This window comes from Hyaena hyaena, unplaced genomic scaffold (genome assembly GCF_003009895.1).
Source record: "Hyaena hyaena isolate Hyena2069 unplaced genomic scaffold, ASM300989v1 scaffold_131, whole genome shotgun sequence".
NCBI classification, from domain to species: domain Eukaryota; kingdom Metazoa; phylum Chordata; class Mammalia; order Carnivora; family Hyaenidae; genus Hyaena; species Hyaena hyaena.
The window spans coordinates 3232448-3248910 of NW_024080761.1; the positions used below are offsets into that span (position 1 = coordinate 3232448).

Below are 16463 nucleotides of genomic sequence, written 5' to 3' on the forward strand. Positions count from 1 at the left end.
AAAAAAAAAAGCAAATAAACAACAAAGTCCCTCCTAGACAGGACACTAAAACACAAAAGAACAGGAAGATCATCATCTCAGAGTACAGAATAGTTCTTCAAATTAAATGGCTTTTGGGGCACCTGGCTGGCTCGGTCAGAAAAGCATGTGACTCTTGATCTCGGGGTTGTGAGTTAAAGCCCCATGTTGGGTAGTTGGGCCTGGGGACCATGAAGGAGCTGAGGAAGGGAAGAGTGGAAACCAGAAGCGACAAGGGAGCTGATGGGGAGTGTGGGTAGAAGCCCCAGGATGCCTCCCCTCCTTGCCTGGGGGGAAGGTGGGGAAGGGAAATGGGAAGGGGGTGGGGAGAAGGCCTGGAGAATGCCTTCCTGACTAGACCCATGGCAGGAAGAGGTTGAAGCTGGCCCTAGAACCACAGACAAACTGGGAGGTGGGAGGCCCTCAGCCCTTCGTGGGACAATCGGGCTGCCCCTCCTGCTCCCTTCAGCGCTGGCTGGAGATGTCTCAGCCCCACCAGCCAACCACAGAGAGAGCAAAGGGCGGAAGTGGCCAGGACTTCAGGCCCCGCTGCCGGAGATGGGCTCAACGGCCACATGCCCCCACCGCGGGGGAGCCCCGGCCACAACAGGTCCCCTGGGCCTGAGGACCCAGGTGGGGCTCCAGGGGACACGTGAGGGCCAGGGAGATGAAGAGAGCAACTTCAAAAGCACACAGATATCTTTCTGCTCACTCTTTCCCTCCGGCACCCACCCTGACTTCAAACCCTTCAGGGTCACCTTGTGATTTTAAGATAAAGACAGAGGCTGAGCAGGGGGCCGGCTGCAGGGTCCCCTCCTCACCCTGTGCTCCTCTCGGCCTCTTGCCCAGGCCATTTGGCTCCGTTTGCAATTATATGTTTCTGGGTGAGATTCTTCAAGTTCGCAAGGATGCATCTGCTTCTGCTCGCGGTGGCGTCCCTAACAGGAAGCAGGGAGCTTGGTCACCTTGGACTCTGAGAGCTGTTTGTTGGTAGAATGGATGAAGACGTTGGAGGGGGAAGCAGGCACAGCAAAGGATTTGTAGATCAGACAGGTTTGAGAGGCAAAGCCAGCTGAGACCCACTAGCTGTGTGACCTTGGGCCAGTCACTGTCCCACAAGCCTTGGCCAGCAGCTGTTCTCTCAGCCTTTGCCTGGTAGCTGTGCCCGGGTCTAACACACCCTCCTCTCCAGGGCAGGGCCAGAGCCAGGCTGCCCAAAACAGACTGGCTCCTTTACGTTTTGTTTTTTGTTTTTTGTTTGTTTTTTTTTATTTTAGTCTAAACCCATCATTTTATGGACAGGACACTTCGGGGAAGTGATCTACCTGGTCTCATCTTATTTATGTCTAAATGAACCAAAAAAAGTGGGGCGCCTGGGTGGCTCAGTCAGTTGAGCATCTGACTTCAACTCAGGTCATGATCTTGTGGTTTGTGAGTTTGAGCCCCGTTTTGGGCTCTCTGTCCTCAGCACAGAGCCTGTTTCAGATCTTCTGTCTCTCTCTGTCCCCACCGTGCTGGTTCTCTCTCTCTCTCTCTCTCTGTCTCTCAAAAATAAATAAGTAAACTTAAAAAAATAATAATAATTGAGGGGCCTGGGTGGCTCAGTCGGTTGAGCATCCGACTTCGGTTTGGGTCATGATCTTTTGGTCCGTGGGTTCAAGCCCCGTGTCAGGATCTGTGCTGACAACTCAGAGCCCAGAGCCTGCTTCGGATTCTGTGTCTCCCTCCCTCTGTCCTTACCCCGCTTGCTCTCTCTCTTTTTCTCTCTCTTTCTCTCAAAAATAGATAAACATTAAAAAACTTTTAAAAAATAAAGTAAAATAAATAATAAAACATAAAATGCTCATGTCCACCAACTCTGCCCTTAGGCTTCCAGGAATTTATCCTGTAGAGAATATGCTGTATTTAGATTTATTTGTTTGGTACTCGGGGAAAAAAGTACATACAGTGCCTTGTTTTAATGAGAGAGAAAAAGCAAACCAGAAAACAGTATTTTTAGAACCAACCACCAGGAGGCACCTTTGGGTCAGGGGCTCCCTCTGGTAAACCCACAGAACCTGGATTTAAATGACAAAAACAAACGACAAGGGGCACCTGGGTGGCTCAGTTGGTTAAGATTACGACTTTTGCTCAGGTTATGATCCCATGGTTTGTGAGTTTGGGCCCCGTGTCAGGCTCTCTGCTGGAGCCCACTTCAGATCCTCTGTTCCCCTAACCCCCACCTCTGCACTTCCCCCACTCTTTCTCTCTCTCTCAAAAATAAATAAATAAATAAATAAATAAATAAATAAATAAAGTAATATTTTATTATAAATATTTATGTATTTATGTATTTATTATTTAAAAGCAACAACAAATGGGGCGCCTGGGTGGCTTATTCGGTTAAGCGTCCGACTTTTGCTTAGGTCATGACCTCACGGCTCGTGGGTTCGAGCCCCGCGTCGGGCTCTGTGCTGACTGCCAGCTCAGAGCCTGGAGCTTGTTTCAGTCTGTGACTCCCTCTCTCTCTGACTCTCCCCTGCTCACGCTGTCTCTCTCTCTCTCTCCTAGAAATAAATAAAAATATTAAAAAAAAAACACTTTAAAAGCAACAACAAATGACAATACCTGACCTTCTTAAAAAACAGGCCAGTCTTCTTGCTTCATCTCACCCAAGAAGCTTTAGTTGTTGACAAAGTCTACACCTTTGGCTTCCTCTCTGTCCTTCCTCACAAACAATGCCCCTTAACCAAAAACAAACACTCAGAAAACAATTCTAACTCTTCTACCCGTACATTGTTCTGCTGGGATTATTTTTGTCCAGTTCTCTGTCTCTCAAAACTTCTCAGTCAGGGGACGCCTGGCTGGCTTAGTTGGTAGAGCATGCGACTCTTGATCTTAGCGACGTGAGTTCAAGCCCCATGTAGGGCATGGAGCCTACTTAAAACAAAACAAAAAACTCCTCGGTCAGCCTTTCCTTCTTAAGGATTTGGGACTTCGCTTGTACAAGATCATCCTTCATGGGTTTTGTGACAAATGGACGCTATAAATCTGATTTCTATGAACAGGTGGGGAAACCCTGCACAGCCAAGTTTGTGGACTAGACCGTGGTGAAGACAGAACCCGGGGGCCCACAGCAACCTAAACAAAGCCTTGATCTCAGACTCCGGGTGCATCCTCTCCTGCTGCGTCCCCTGCCCCCTGCGCTCTCGCCTGTTTCCATGTCTGTAAACACAATCTTTCCTTCCAGCCCTGGGTCAACCTGCTTTTTATCCTTCTTCCTGGGGGGAAGGAGGGGCGTCTGCATTTCTGCCCACCTTGGGTGTGGGGCCCTCCTGGTTCCCATCAGCAGCCCCTAGCCGCACACATCACTGTGTCTCTACCCCAAGGAGTCCAGGCAAGGATTCCTCACCTCCCTCGGGAGCACCGAGATAAATCATCAGCCAACGGGTTCCTTCCTTCCCAGACCTGCAGAGCCCCGGGTGCCCAGGCTCAGGGAAGAGCTAGCTGACAGCGGGGCCCTCTGCTTGCCCTGGGAATCAGTCCTACCCTCACCAGCGCTAGGAAGGACACTGTCTCACAGGACCCAGTCTCCCACAAGACACTCCTTCTGAGTTTCTAGGTAACCCTGGGTTTTCCTCCCACACCCTCCTTTCTCCCACTGCTCCCTGTAGCACCTTCCCAGACGCGAGGACATTTGGGCCAGACGCGAGGACATTCACTACGTTCACTATTTCGGCGCACTGGGCATCAAGCACCGCCCTGAGGGGCATTGGGACACTTGGGCTCTGAGCGAGCCTCTCTCCAGGCCCTGGCCCCCAGTCTTGAGGACCCCATGCCCTTCTTATCTCAGGCATGCCTGACTCTTCCCTACCCCCGTACAGCAGCTTTTCAGTATGCTAGTCTTTTAAGGAGGAAAAAAGGATAACAAAGAATTTTTCTTGTTCCTGGCCTCTAGGCTGTTTATAAGGACAGTTCATGAGGACCTGGGCTCAGAGCCGAAAACACTCCATTTTGGAAGGGGTGAGGCTGGAAGGGAGGAGAGAGGAAAGAGACGGTGACAGCCTCTCTCCTGGTCTCTGGCCTCCCTCTCTCCTCATCCCTCATGGGGGCATGACCTTGACAGGAAGACAAAAAAAAAAAAAATCCTTCCAGTCTTTCCACCGTCCAGGAGCAGTATTTGGTGTGGCGAGCAAGGCCTCACAGGTGCTCCCTCCCTGACAGCCCCTCCCCATTGTCCGAACGGTCCCGAATCACTCACCGTGGATCATGTGGGCAGAGGCTGCACGGCGGCCAGGTGCCCGATAAGAATTTGTTGAATTGGGGCACCTGGGTGGCTTAGTCGGTTAAGTGTCCAACTTTCACTTAGGTCATGATCTCGTGGTTCGTGGGTTCAGGCCCCACGTCGGGCTCTGTGCTGACTGCCAGCTCAGAGCCTGGAGCCTGTTTCAGAGTCTGTGACTCCCTCTCTCTCTGACCCTCCCTTGCTCACGCTGTCTCTCTCTCTCTCTCTCTCCTAGAAATAAATAAAACATTAAAAAAAAATTAAAAAAAAAAAAGAATTTGTTGAATTGGCCCTTGGTGTCTCCACGGTGCTCATGGGCTGAGCCGGCCCTGTCCTCAGCCCCTCAGTCAGGCAGTTCCCGGAGTGCCACTATACAGGCAGAGACGAGGTGGTGGCAGCTGCGTGACCTTCCCACGAGGCCCTGGCCTCCCTGCCGCCTGCCAGTCAGAGCCAGCACAGAGATGTGGGGTCCCGGTGGTGCTAGAGCATCGTGTGGCCCCCGAGGGCCTGAACCCAGCTCCTCACATTGGTTTCACTTCCAGTTGGTACCCCTCTCAGTCCAGCACGAGCAGGCACCTCAGTGGTAGCAGTTGCAGAGCTGGGTATGGGGGTGTCTTTGGCAAGTTCAGGGACATTACGTATCTGCTCTCCCACCTACCTCGACAGTAGGCGCCCTAGGTAAGAAAGCCCCACCCACAAATGTGTATCCAGCAACCACATACCAAGCACCTCCTAGATTTGGGGCCTTTTAGGATGCTGGGGGTGGGTGCGATGGGGAGTGGGTCCGGGCACCCCCACAGCCCCATTTATCAGCCCTCACAGCGGGACAGAAACCACCAGCTCAGGATGTGGCAGTGCGGATGGAAGGGAAGTGCCCTTCCCAAGGCGGTCTGGGCAATCCTCTGCTTCTCCCGGTGCTGCCTGGCTGGAGGCTCTGCAGGGAACACGTCAGCCCCACGCTCCCGGGAGGGACTCGGCAGATCAAGGGGGGGAAGCGCGCAGTAGCACCCTGAGGCCCAGAGGCAGGGGGAAGGGCCCCGCCTCCCCTCCTCTCCCTGCAAAGACTGTTAAAGCACCCATCCAGCAATGATGGGGGTCGGCGGTGGGATGCACAGCCCTAGGATTACGGGAGCTCACCGTCTGGTTGGGAGACAGATGGGTAAAGAAGCATGTGCAGTGCAGGTGCTTGGATGGAAGTCCCATCGCAGTGCTATCAGGGGGCAAAGGACACAGCTGCCTCCAGCCGGGGACAGTGTCCAGCTTAATGCTAGGGGTGGGCCATGTGAGGTGTTATGCCAACAGTAACAGCCACCCTCAGCAGCAATGGCTGTCACCGACCGACTCGCTGTGGATGCCAAGAACACACACTTGGTTTCATGTGCTCCTCCAACAGCCCCAGAGTAGGAATTGCTTCCGTGTATGTATGTATGTATGTATGTATGTTTTTAAAGTAAGCTCTTCGCCCAGTGTGGGGCTCAAACTCAGACCCTGAGATCAAGGGTGTCATGGGAGGGCGTCTGGGTGGCCGAGTCGGCTAAGCATCCGATTCTTGATCTCCACTCAGGTCATGATCTCACAGTCTGTGAGATCGAGCCCCACATGGGGCTCTGCGCTGGCAGTGTGGAGCCCGCTTGGGATTCTGTCTCCCTCCCTCTCTCTCTACCCCGTACTCTCTCTTTCTGTCTCAAAATAAATAAAGTTAAAAAAAAAAAAGGCTCATGCTCTACTGACTGAGCCAGCTAGGTGCACAGGAATTGCTCCCATTTCAGAGATGGCAAAATTGAGGCACTCCGAGGGGGGCAACTTGCCCATGGGCCCCCGGGCAGTAAGGGTGGGTGTGGAAGGAGGAAGCTGGTGTGCTAGCTCCAGAGACGTTCCCCCGAGGTGGCACTGACAGGGGCTTCCAGGAACCTGACATGTTGAAACTTGCCATCTTGTTCCATCTTGTTTCCACCATCACTAACCACCCTTGCTACGTCCAGCCCCTCTCAGCTCGCAGGGGTGGGGCCTCTTTCCGGGGGTGTGCCACAAAGACCAGGATGAGGGGGCAGGCTGGACTCAGCCTGCAGATAAGCCTGGGAGGAGAAGACCTTGACCCAGATGCTCCTTGGCAACTAGATTTTCCAGGCCCTCCAGAGGCTGCCCCCTCCCCACCACCCCCACCGCCTGCAGCCGGCTGCAAATTGCTTCCAAATGTTGATAATTACAGCAGGCCCAATCTCATCTACACCTGAGAGGAAGGAGCGGGGGCTCCTCCTTCCAGAGCGTCCCAGGGCACATGGCATCCTTATCTCCCTTGAGCCTCTAGTACGGAGGCAGGATGTGGGTCATGGACCCCGTTCTCTGAGGCCTGGGCTCAGTGACTTGCCCAAGGTCACACAGACCTTTCAGGCAAAGAGGAGTCAGAGCTCAGCTTCCACTTTCCTCTCCTGAGCTGAAGAGGCTTTGGAGGAAGAGCGAAGACCCGCAGGAAGGGGCACCGGTAGCCACAGCCAGTCAGGCCCCTCGGCCAAGCCAGTGTCCAGCCCCCTGCAAAGCTCTGGGCCTTGACGGGTGATTTCAAAAGGGAAACCTTGGCACTGGCAGGGCTCTCAGTTGCACCTCGTTTAAACCCTTTCTGGTACAGGGGCGCCTGGGTGGCTTATTCGGTTAAGCGTCCGACTTTCGCTTGGGTCGTGATCTCGCGGTTCGTGGGTTCGAGCCCCGCGTCGGGCTCTGTGCTGACTGCCAGCTCGGAGCCTGGAGCCTGTTTCAGAGTCTGTGACTCCCTCTCTCTCTGACCCTCCCCTGCTCATGCGGTCTCTCTCTCTCTCTCTCCTAGAAATAAATAAAACATTAAAAAAAAAAAACCTTTTCTGGTACAGATGGGGTAATGGAGGAGCAGAAAGAGGCCGTGGTTTGCCCGAGAGCACACAGCAAGTTTGATTCTAATCCCTGATCACCCCGCCTCATCCTTCTCTCTGGCACCCAGTAAGAGGGGCTCTCCCTCCAGATTCACCTTCTTCACAGGCTTTCCCTCCCACAGGAAGGGGATGAAGTGTGAGGAATGGCTTTGGGGCTAGGCAGACTGGTTAGAGGCCTCACTCCCCTCATTTAATTGCTCTGTGTCTTTGGGCAACTGGATTCCCCTCTCTGAGCTTGTTTCCTCATCTTTAAAATGGGGGAAATAATAATTGCTTCTTCATGTTGTAGTAAGAAGTTAGTGAAATAAGGTGTCCACGAGATGGAGTGTTCTACCTGGGCCCCTGGCAGTCCTTCCTGGGGCCCGGTAGGTGGTCAGACATTCCACAGATTCCCTTCCCCTCTCCCTCACTTTCCAGGGCTCAGAGACACACGTCTTGCGCCCAGCCTCTCAGACAGGCTTGAATGTCCTCCCACGCTGGCCACAAGCACAGGGCTTCCTTCTGGAATGGTCTCTCTGACCCTGGGGGGCTGACAGAGCCAATCAGGGAATTCTCTGGGGAGACAGCTTCCAAGGGCTGGTATGTGGATGGAGAAGGCAGAATGCCTCCTCACACCTTCCCCCTGGGCTCCCGAGAGCTCAGCCCCCTCTCTCCAGTCCCGCCCAGCACCCGCTGGCTGTGGAGGCCTGCTGGGCAGAGGGGCTCTTGGGGGGCAGCCTTACTCTCCACCCCCCACCGCCCACAGACACAAGACTGCTGAGAGCTGCAGGGAGTGAGGCGGGCACTGGAGCTGAAAGCTGCTGACGGCAGGCCTCCGAGGAGGAGCACAGTGGGGAGGAGTGGGGAGGAGAGCGGCGGGGAGGAGAGGGGGAAGGAAAAGAAAGGAGGAGGAGAGAGGCCTGGTGGGCCCTGCTGCCTCCCCCACGGCCCGCCCTGGACAAGCTAAGAAAAGCTCTGGGCTAGAAAAACCGCCAAAGATGCACAGTGGCCCTCCCCACCGAGCGGGGTGGGCCCTTCCTTCCCCAGGGCCAGCTGCCCCAGGCAGATTAGTCCGCGCTCCGGAAAAGCAGGCCCCACACGCCAGCCTGCGGGAGGCCGCCAGCTGAGTCAGCCTCTCTACCTGTCAGGAAATCATTCATAAAGAATGACACCCGCCCGGCTCCTGGCCTCACCCCCACAACAGTCCAGGCGGCTACACAGCAGCACAAGGACACTAGCTCCGGCCCCCGCCCTCCCGCCTCTCCCCCACCCACTTTACACTCTCCTCCTGGGGTAAAGACCAGTGTGAAATGAGGCCAGCTCAGCCTTGGAGAGTAGTAGTTACTAGCTGTCTGCCCTGGGGATAAGAGCAGGGTCAAGAGGAGCAGCGACATGGCTTCCAGAAGGTGTTCACTGCCACGGCCATGCCAGTGGGGGCCACTTCTTTAGCTTCAGTGTATGATGGGTAGCTAGAGGCTCCCAGGACACCTCAATAGACATAGATCACTGGGCCAGTCCTCCCACAAAGGGAAACTGAGGTCCACAGGGGGAATGTGACTCGCCCCAGGTCACACACATCCTCAGACTTGAAGCCTATGTCCCCTCAAATGGAGACGTTGTAAGTTGTCTTTCTTACTTCCCATTATTCAAATCCCGATGTCCTCCTATCTGGGGGATAAAATGCAGGTTACGCTCCTGAAGAACTGGGTTCCTTACCACACAGCCCTGGGTGCCTGGGCCCTGCTAACCTCTGGCCTCATTACGCTCTTGCTGTCCTTCTCCAGCCACCATGGCCTCCTGTTTCTCAAACACACCAAGCATGCCGCAGGGCCTTTGCACAACCACCCCTTCTGTCTACCATACATAAGTTGCCAGGCTCCTTATCATCCTCCAGGACTAGGTTTCTTGTCACCTCTTCAGAGAGACCTTCCCTGACCACCACAAGAAGCCTCCCCCCATCACACATCATTCCTATCCTCACATGAAAATAGTTCCTAACCCATAGTATAATTATGTACTTCTTTACCTATCTACTATCTGCCCCTACATGTAGAGTAAGCCTGTAAAGTTGGTTTTGCTCACAGTGGTGTCCCCATGCCTGATGCAAAGCAGACCTTTGGCAAATATTTGTTATATAAGTAACTGAAGGACTCATTGTATGTGATGGGAACCCCTCGGGTTAGCACTCAAGCCCCTCTATCCTCTGACCAGGTCACCGAGTCGACCAGTCAAATGATCAGAACATATCCATTCCTCCTACTGTTCTTGTTTTTTTTACCTTGATGTTTTTTAAGTTTATTTAAGTCATCTCTATACCCAACATGGAGCTCGAACCCACAACCCCAAGAGACCATGCTCTTCCAACTGGCCAGCCAGGTGCCCCTCATTGTTCTTATCTGACACTCATGAGAGAGGGGTCTGAAGGACACTGGAGGGTGGGGGTGGAGCCAGGAGTTTGGAGCCCAGGTACAGGGCTACTGTGCCCCACCCACTCAGGTGCGCACCTGCGGATGATGATGTGACAGAACATTCTGTTAGAACTCCGCAAACTGCCGCTATCCTATTCTCTGCGGCCCCAAGAACGGCAGAGTCATCAGACATCCACCGCCTAACGAGAAGTGTTTCGAGCTTGTCTGGATCCCCCCTCTGAGCAATCTCTAATCAGCATTTATGAGCACCCACTAGGACCCAGACCTAATTAGAAGCCAAAGCAAATACAGTAAAAACCTTGGATCGTGAGTAACTTGTTCTGCGAGTGTTCCACAAGACAAGCCAATGTTTCTTTTTTTTTTTTATTTTTTTTATTTTTTATTTTTATTTTTATTTATTTCTAGGAGAGAGAGAGAGAGACAGCGTGAGCAGGGGAGGGTCAAAGAGAGAGGGAGTCACAGACTGAAACAGGCTCCAGGCTCTGAGCTGGCAGTCAGCACAGAGCCCGACGCGGGACTCGAACCCACGAACCGCGAGATCATGACCTGAGCGAAAGTCGGACGCTTAACCGACTAAGCCACCCAGGCGCCCCGACAAGCCAATGTTTCTGATACATTTTAACCTGATAGACGAGCCATGTCTTGCAACACGAGGAGTTCATGACACCCAACACACTGAATGTCACATGGTCACAACTGAGCCAATGGCTGGCTCTCTCTCTGCAGGTTTGTGGGTAATGCTCCTCTGCTTGGATTGTAGGTGATGGTCTCCTATGCTCAGACGCTCCGTCTCAGGCCATGGTGTTTGGCAGAAATCAGGGATTTTTCAAAACATTAGAAGGTGCCCACAACTGGCACTAGAGTGTTTTTTGTCACTTCGAAGCACCTGTGGACAGTCCTTTGCTTTTCCACACAAGAGTAAGCTTCAGAATGTTTGCTTCATTCTACGTCAGGCCGCCTGCAGATAGAGACCCTTTCCTCTGCTGTCTTATTGCCAGTTATGTTACATACAGTATATGACAGTTTATTAACACTGTACTGCAGTCACCATCCGTTAGTGATAGTGAAAGTCGTCCTACTCAATAACCCTCTTCTCTCTTGTCTCCCTCACACCAGCCACAAAGGTTTTCAAAGGTAAGTGCAAGTTAATTTACTTTTCTTTATATTTTCTTTGTTATATTACATTATTATAATCATTTTTATATGAATATTTTTGGGCTGTGGAACGAATCATCTGAGTTTCCCTTATTTCTTATGGGGAAATTCACTTTGGTGTACAAGTGTTTCGGATTAGAAGCATGTTTCCAGAACGAATTACGTCCACAAACCAAGGTTTTACTGTACATCCAAATGATAGCATCAAGGGTTCTGAACATTGTACATACATGAGAATCACCCAGGGAGCCTGTTAAAGATGCAGATGCCCCAGCCGCGCCCCCACCCCATGCTCATTTCACAAGTCTGCACTGGGGCAAAGAAAAGGCCCTGGGGATTCCGATGCACACGGAGGGACCCGAGGAGCTTCTGAAAACACCGATGCCAAGCCCCTCTGCCGCCAGAGATCCTGATTCGAGGCCCGGGGACCTGACACTGGTGTCTCCAAACATTCCTCGGGTGATTCTGTGGTGCGGCCAGAGTTAAGAACCACTGCCTCGATGTTTGTTTTCTAGATTATTCCAGCTGACCCAAGTCAGAGGACCTGGGTCATCTTGTGGGAAGTGGATGTTTAGGGTCAAGGCCACCCAACTGCTGTCACCAGCACTCTTGCTGACACTGACCACTTACTATGGGCTGTGCTGGACGCGTCCCCTGCCCTTGAGGCCTTCACTCCTACTCGGGCTGGGAGACAGCTAGGAGGACGGCCAGACCAGAAGGCAGGACACGATGCGCCTGTCACTCTTTTGAGTAACACCTGGCTGTGACTCCCTTTAGGAACAAGTTGTAAGGCTGGCCTGCTAGGATCTGACCCCTTACTATCTTCCTGGCCCAATGTTAACCCTGGGTCTCTGTCATCTTACACCGTGTCTAGTTCTGCGCAAGTGCCAGGCCCCTTCCCACGTCCCTGCAAAGGCAGCACTGGTTCCCTCAGCAGTGCTCTCAGCCCTACCTTGCCTGCTTGCCCAGATCCCGCTGGTGCCTCTCCCCAGTCTGAGTCAGACGTGCCCCTCTGGGGCTCCTGGATGCCAGTGGGCACCTGTGACACTGCCCTGGAGTCACTGTCCCTAAGAACAAAGCAGGGCATTCCAAGCATCCAATCCAGGCACGTAGTGGTCTGGGGGAGCAGAGGACAAGCAGGGACAAGATGTGGTTTCAGGCGGCCAGGTTCAGAAGACTTCCTAGAGGACACAGAGCCTCAGGCAGGGCAGGGCACTCAGAGAGGAGACTATTCTATACCAACTCAAGGACTAGAAGGTTGCCACAAGAATGGAAACCCATAAACTGACAGGCTAGGAATGACTGATTACTTTATCACTTGGTTAAACTTCAGGCTCTACTGTCTCCCAGCTGTGGGCCTTTGGGCAAGCTATTTAATCACTCTGAACCTCCGTTTCCTCATCTGTACAGTAGAGATCATTATAGTTCTAAGTCAGGGTTACTTAAAAACAGGGGAATGAGCCGATGTATATAAAGCACTTAAGGCAATGCCTGGCATAAAGAATCACTCAGTAAATGTTGGCAATTATTATTGTTATTATTGCTCATGGAACACTCATGCTGAAAAGGCCTTTAGAGATAATCTAAATTAACTCCCACATTTTATAGCTGGAATTGAGACGGGAAAGAGGAAGCTGTCACAGGCGCTCTGTCCAGCCCTCAGGAGTCCCGTCGGCAGGGTCCCCTTCCAGCCCACTGGGGAGAGCTTGTGAGGGGCTGCTGGGAATCAGCTGATGTGCTGGCAGGGTCCCAGCCTGGAGTTTCCAGTGACTTGGAGCCCGACAGAGAGTCCCAACATCTTGGCTCTGTTTCCGGCAAAATCGTTCAGCATATTTTAGGATCAGCAAAAACCCACAATGCCTTTGGCTGAGCACTTTTCCTCTTCTTGTTGAAGCCCAGGGGTATTTTCTAGGAAATTGAGTCCATCTGTTTCTGATTCATTTGTACTTAACTCATCACCAAGCTGTTTTGTAAGAGCCCTTTGATGTGAAAGCCGCCTTATTCTATAAGCCTCTGTAAGCCTTTATTTAGTCAACAGTAGGTAAATGGTCTCTCCGAAGAGGCCAGAGGCAGCCTCTTGATCTCCCTCAACACACTGGGCCAGGAGAAGGGAAAGTGTGGCCCTGGCACTCCCCCTCTTTCGGCCTGTCAGGGCAAAGCGACAGCTCCTGACTCTGGCCCAGCCCGCAGTGAGGCCTCCGGGGCCACTCACCCCTCTCCTCTCCGGCTGGTGCACAGCCTGTCCACACAGATTTACCATGTCCAGTGTGTTGCCTGACTTTCTTAAACTTGATTTCAAGTTCCTTGAAGTGAGAGGCTAGATCTCCTAATTCACTCTGTGCGCTGCCCCGCCAGCACCATGCCGTGTACACGCTTACAGGGACTATTACTTCCAAACCAAAACCTATGGAAAATGTCTCACAAGCTTAAGGGTTCCCAAAGGGACAAAGGGGCAGAATTTTGAAACTGGGGCTGCCATATACACAGCAAACAGTTCAAAAACCATTGATTGAAGTGAACATATGAGTATAATGGGGGGAGGGGCTCAGCCGATTAAGCATCTGATTTTGGCTCAGTTCATGATCTCATGGTTCGTGGGTTCAGGCCCCACATTGGGCTCTGTACTTACGGAGCCTGCTTTGGATTCTGTCTCCCTTTCTCTCCCTGCCCGTCTACTGTGTGTGAGCTCTCTCGCTCTCTCTCTCTCCAAAATAAATAAACTTTTTTTTTTTTTTTTTACAAAAAAGAGTATAATGGGAAGAACCTGTCTCCCCTTCTCTCTGACATCCAGACAAAGCCCTCCGCAAACCTCAAACCTGCCACTTCATACGGCAGATGAAAAAAACTGAAGAACGGCCTAATCCACTAGATGAAACTCTTGACTAAATTCAAGGGTGAGTGAATCAAAAGGTGCTCCTGGGGGAAGCCAAGGTGTTTTAAGGGACACTCTAAATTTCAAGGCTCCTCAACCCATGCTTCAGAGGCATCTCTGTCAGAGGTAGAATCTTAGCAGGGTCCCCCTTGGGCTGGTCACATTCTGTGTTTATTACAGACGTGTTCAGGGGTCTCTCAAAGGCAGGAGATGGTGTAGGTCACCCAGGGGCTCTTAGGGTGGAGCATACACCACAGTCCCCCTCAGAGGGCTGGTTAAAGCACAGATCACTGGTTCCCACCCCACAGTTCCCGACTCAGTAGGTCTAAAGCGGGGGCCCAAGAGTTTTTATTTCTAGCAAGTTCCCAGGGAATGCTGATGCTATTGGTCTAGGGACCACACTTTGAGAACCACAGGTCTGGCCATTCCTTCAGTCCTGGGGTGAATATTTTAGGGGATAGGTGCAGTTACCCACCACCAAAGTGGGTTCACGTTGATCTATTTCGATAACCTGATTTATTCTGCCTATACATCATGACCATGATCCCTTTCACAATACCGTCTTCCCCAAAATCCACTTCCGTGGCTGCACACAATCCCACTCTACACCTATGCTGTGATGTACATACCTAATCCCCTATTACTGGATACTAGACTGCTCTCAATTGGTTGCTATTACAAACTAGTTTATTTTTAGACTATTACCTTTTAAACATCATAGGATCACCCATGGCTCAAAAAGAGCCCAATCTGGACCAAAAAATGTTTTGGGGTGCCTGGGTAGCTCAATCAGTTGAATGTCCAACTATTGATTTAGGCTCGGGTCATGATCTCAGGGACTTGGGATCAAGAGTGTGGCGTTTGCTTGAGATTCTGTCTTTCTCTCTCTCTCTCTCTCACTCTCTCTCCCTCTGCCCCTCTCTCCTGCTTGTCCTCTCTCTCACTCTTGAAAATCTAAAAAAAAAATGATGTTTAAAGATTTTTGCTGCCTTAGCACAGAATAAGAAATAAAATATTCTTGGAGATGTTTCAGTGGGGATTAGATTGTATAATACTTCCTAGTTTATGTAATTCTGTTAAAGCCTTTCCAATTTTACAGAATTTTATGGAATGCAGATTATCTCTCAATAAAAAAATAAACAAACAAAAAGCCTTTCCATTTGGGAGTTAGTTGACCAGAGCTCCAGATATTGCCCCGTGACCCAATGCAAGCATAACCCTTGGTGTGTCCTTTTTCTCAGACCTGGCGTAACAACTCCCAACTCTAAGGCTGTCCTGAGCTTCAGATGAGATGATGGATGTGAAGGAATGCACGCTGAAAACTATACTACAGGTCCTTATTCATAATCACCAGCACAGGAAACAACCCATTCCACTGGTTCACAGTAAATAGATAAAAATCAAATGAAGCACCTGAGGTATATCCATACTATGGAACGCAAGCCAGGCATAAAAAGGAATAAACTACTAATATGTCAGTAACACAGAAGGATCTGAAAAACATGCCACGTGAGGGAAGCGGGCACAAAAGGGTACATACAGAACAATCCCAGTTACATTCTGGAAAAGGTGAAACAAACTAGGGACAGCAATCAGGTCAGTGGCTGCCAGAACTAGGGGTCTGGGGAGGGACTGCTTATAAAGAACAGGAGGGAACTTTTTGGGGTGATGGAAATATTCTATATCTTGATTGTGGTAATGGTTACATGACTATATACATTTATCAAAACTCATTCAGCTGGGGGCGACTTGGTGGCTCAATAAGTTGAGCGTCCTACTTCAGCGCAGGTCGTGATCTCATGGCTTGTGACTTCAAGCCCTGCGTCGGGCTCTCTGCTGTTAGGGTAGAGCCTGCTTCAAATCCTCTGTCCCCCTCTCTCTCTGCCCCTCCCTTGCCTGTGGCTCTCTCTCTCAAAAATAAATTTAAAAAACATTTAAAAAAATTCATTGAGCTATATACTTAAAAAGAAGTGAATTTTACTGCACGTTAAGCTATGCCTTAACAAATCAGATTCCCCTCCAAAAATAAAAAGTAAATAAAAACGGGGCACCTGGGTGGCTTAGTCGGTTAAGCGTCCGACTTTCGCTTAGGTCATGATCTCGCAGTTCGTGGGTTCGAGCCCTGCGTCGGGCTCTGTGCTGACTGCCAGCTCAGAGCCTGGAGCCTGTTTCAGAGTCTGTGACTCCCTCTCTCTCTGACCCTGCCCTGCTCACGCTGTCTCTCTCTCTCTCTCCTAGAAATAAATAAAAAACATTAAAAAATTTAAAAAAATAAATAAATAAAAACAAAACAAGACAAAACTATATTGCTGCCCAAATACAGGGTATCATCCATCAGGTATTATCTGTGATGCTTTTCACAGAAAATCTGAAATACCTTTGTGAAATGTAAAATATGAGACCAAATATGCTTCAGGAAGGTGTCTGTTGTTGGGCTGCCTGCCTTTTGGAAAGGCTATTTCCACACCCCGGCCAATGCCCGCGTGTGAGGCAGCTGGTCCCACTGGAGAGCAGCTGACCACTTGAACTGTTTGGGGATTTTCCTTGTCATCACATTTTTGTTTTTTTTTTTTAAAATCACCAGAATAACATTAATTCTGTGTTAGAACTGAACAGGGAATGTTTCCCCCACCCCAACCAGGGCAGTCCTTTTTCCTCCAGGGAAAGAATACAGGTATTTCTGGTTGATCTTCTTTCAACCTGACCACTGCCATCTTAAGAAACACTATGCTCCAGAAGTAAATAAAATATAAAATAAGAAGAATCTGTAGCCAAAGACTAGGTTAACGGACAGCAGGTTTTTTTTTTTTAATGTTTTTTTTTTTTTTTAATTTTTTTTTTTT

The 16463-nt window shown here is 50.8% G+C and overlaps 1 long non-coding RNA gene across 1 annotated transcript in view; it reads right to left on the reverse strand.

The window, feature by feature from the left end:
* The window catches only part of LOC120235472, a 32668-nt gene extending 28335 nt beyond the window's left edge, over positions 1-4333 (reverse strand). The window contains exon 1 of the long non-coding RNA XR_005529422.1: positions 4259-4333. This is a non-coding gene — a long non-coding RNA (uncharacterized LOC120235472). The remainder of the gene's footprint in view (positions 1-4258) is intronic.
* Between the last annotated feature and the right edge of the window lie 12130 nt (positions 4334-16463).